Below are 3747 nucleotides of genomic sequence, written 5' to 3' on the forward strand. Positions count from 1 at the left end.
AATATTGAGGTGGAGCCAAAAGACAGGTAATAAAGATCGTGCAAAGATAAGCTGATCACAAAGTTCCTGCTACTACTATGACAGCCACAGTGCCAACAGCTGATACACAAGGGGTAGTTTTCAAAAGCTTCTGGCTTCTGCTGTATTGCCAGGCCTTGAGTTCTTGTGGTCTTTCTTTACCCACAACCATCAACAGCAAAGCTGGCTCCCAAATTGTCAAAGGGTGCCTGGTTACCATTGTATAAGGTTCCAGCCATTTCCCCAACCATTGAAATGCCAAAGAGAGTGAGACTCGAGACTCGGCTTGCAAAAAATATCAGCTTTTATTTATGGCCGTAGCAAAAGCTGGGCAACAAAACTATATCCAAAGCAAATGCATGTAAGGAATAGCCACTCCCTTCAAGAGGGGCTCAGAGTGTTATATACATTTTAGGCATATAAATCCAATAAACCTAACCTAACCTGGGCAGATAGAAACAAAGTTTATCCAATCAGAGACAAAGGTTCGTTACCAACATGATCTTTAAAGCGTTCTTTTGTTCACGCTCCTGTCTCTGTCTACCTTATCTATGGAGTATTCCTATAGCCTTGTGTAGGGAGGAGGTGGCTGCTCCCCTTTGCCAAGTTGTTTTTCCAGCAGAATGCTTTAAGGATTTATGAGCCAGGAAAACTCCCTAGTTTGGTTTCTTTATCTATGGGGCCTGATATTCCCATGTAACAATTTCTTCTATGTTTTCAAGAATGTGCCTAGCTTTGAAGCCAAGAATAGAAGCAGAGGCAACAGTGAGATAATATTTGCAGTAATGCCATCCAGTATTAAGATTACAATTTGCTAGGCTAGAAAACTGATTTCTGACAGTATACAATAATATAAGCAGAAGCCAATCACAAAGCTTAATTCTTAATAAATGCTTTCTAGCAGTATACATGTCAGTAGCAAACAGCTACTATTGGTTTAATCAGTAAAAATTATATAGTAACATAAGCAATTCATAATAAAAGAAAGCTCCTGAGGGCTCCTGAACGCTCTGGAGGGCTAAAATCAGCCCTACAAGCAACCTGGAAGTGACTTCCGGATTGCTCGTAGGGTCGTTTTTTGCCCTCTGGAGGGCCTCCCGAGGGCCTCCTTAGGAGGGCCAAAAAAGCATGCAAAAAATGGGGGGGACACCTGTCATGCATGCATGTGGACTGTGGGGATCGCGCATAGCATTATGGGTTCAGCACGCCCATGGACGACCCCCCCCCCTGCGCTCCCCCCGCTTATGGCACGCGAGCCAAAAAAGGTTCACCATTGCTGCCTTAGGGGATATTTTGCATAACTCCCAAGGGAGACAAAGCTGAAAAGAACAGCTTTGTCAGTTTAGCTCCCCCATTCAGTCCACATTGCTGAATCCTTTCCCCTCTCCCAGCCTGGTGGAGTGAAACAGACACAAAAAATGTCGATTGAGTTTTGACACCTTATTGGACATTTTTAAATCAAGGGTGTCATTCAAGAGACAATCTCTGTGACACTTTTAGAAGCACATCACACATCAAGTATCTTGCACATGCCAGAGTATCCCAAAATAATTCCAAAGCTTGGTTGCCTGGTATACAACTCAGAGAACTCTACTCTAATTGGGTCAGGGCCCTTCCAGCTCTGACCCTTCTTTTCAGGGTCACACCCTGAGCCTCGGTGGTCCTTGCCTATAGGTTTATCTGGACCAGCACTCAAGCAAGAGTGGTCACTTATGGCACCATAGTGAAGCTGAGATCGCAGAGAACTGGAATGAAGCAACAGAGCTGCTTGGGCTCATGCCTGCTATGTGAACATTGATTCCATTCTTGTTCCTCCATGGTCAAGTGGAAGCTAACAGGAGCCAACAATCCCGAGGTGGTGTGCCTTCAACCACCCTCTATCCCACCCTGTCTTCCAGGACAGCTGCTTAAGCAGCCTCTCTTTCCCACCTTCCGATGGTGTGACTCTGCTACAATAGCTTTCCATCTGTCAAACCCTCTGAAAGGCTCCCTCCCACAGCTGATGGCCTCTTCAATCAATGCAAATTGCCCTCATCAGCCGAGGGGTCTGAGGTGAAGGCGACTCCCCTCCACTTGGGCCTGATAGATTGCTGAGCTCTTGCTCACATTAATCAAGGAGAAGGAAAAGGCTTTGGCCCAGAAGAAAACAGATGCCTCAGAAGAATTCTCCTATGCAAAACAGAGGCTTTAAGGTGGAGCCAGCAAGTCCGAACAGGGGACCTGGGGAAAGAGAATGCTTCCCATGAGAAGTTCCAGCTTCCAGCATTTTACAGAAAACTGAGGAACAGCAGAAACATTGACCTCTTTGCTTTTGTGGGGCAGGTGGAATGGCCCAACTGTTTTGACTGTCTTATTCACAGTGTGAGATCCAGCTTGGTGTGGCGGAGACACCAGGCTAGAAACCAGGAGATCCCGAGTTCTAGTCCCACCTTAGGCCAGCCTTGGGCCAGTCAATTTCCATCAGCCCTAGGAAAGAGGCAAAGGCAAACCGCTTCTGAAAAACCTTGCCAAAAAAACCCTGCAGGACTCTTCTGGGCATTCTTCAAGAATTGGACATGATTGAAGGGAAGGAGAAACAATTCACAGAGTAAGGAAAATCTTAGAATGAAAGGCGAAGGGTTTCATCCAATACACTTCACCTAATGACTGCATTAAGCCAGACTGAATCATGAGCAAACCAGAGAGGCTCAATTTGTCTGACACTCTGGCTACAACAGTCCAGGTACTCTTGAAGTGAAAATACATTGCCTTGATCTTTGAAAGGTTTTTGTCTGAATACAAATGTTTTGGATACCCTATGAAACCTGGAGAAGAGACAGGAGCCAACAGCTCTCATCACATTCCTAGCTCAGCAGATTGCAAGAACCTCAAGCACATCATTGGGGAGGGGGATTAAAGGCATAGGTCCGTGATAGTGAACCTATGGCACACGTGCCAGAGGTGGCACACAGAGCCCTCTCTATGGGTATGTGCATCGTTGCCAGTTGCTCTTCTAGTTTCCGGCATGCCAGCCAGCTGGTCTTCAGGAGTGCTGGAGTGCTGGAAAACAGTCTGCAAATGGCCCGAAAAACAGCCTGAAAATGGCCCAGAAAATAGCCTGAAAATGGCATGCACATGCTGGCCAGTTGGTCTTCGGGTGTCCGGTGCTCAGGCACATGCAAAGACCAGCTGGCCAGCACACGTGTGTGCTGGAGACCCAAAGACCAGTTGGCTGGCATGTGCATGCGCAGGGTCCAGCTGGTCTTCGGTTTTCTGGCGCTCTGGCATGCACACATACACATGTGTTCCGGTTTGGGCACTCAGTGTCAAAAAAGTTTGCCATCAATGGGGAGGGACAATATTTGACCCTTCTTGTCCTTAGAAGTTAGGGGAGGTTCTCAGGCGGGGCTTGGGGGAGCATCGTGCCCCAGGATGGCTCAATGATACTAGCCCATGCCTTGATCCCCACTGCAATAGATTTAGAGAAATGAAATTGCTGTGTTAATTGCCCGCCAGCTTCCAGACCCAGATCAAAGTGCTGACCCCACCCCCACCCCTGCACTTCCTGCTCCCTAATATTTTTAATTCACATTGTTGTTTTTTTTTATTTTTTTTTATTTTTATTGTTTCATTGTATACACTTTCCTGCTTGAGCAGGGGTAGGGCTAGACGACCTCCAAGGTGCCTGCCTTCCACTCCATTATTCTTTGCTATTGTTATGTTTACATTTGTTGCATCATTTTTTTTTTT

This window comes from Thamnophis sirtalis, unplaced genomic scaffold, assembly GCF_051295495.1.
Source record: "Thamnophis sirtalis isolate CommonGarterSnake01/CBP01778 unplaced genomic scaffold, rThaSir2_p1.2 scaffold_13, whole genome shotgun sequence".
NCBI classification, from domain to species: domain Eukaryota; kingdom Metazoa; phylum Chordata; class Lepidosauria; order Squamata; family Natricidae; genus Thamnophis; species Thamnophis sirtalis.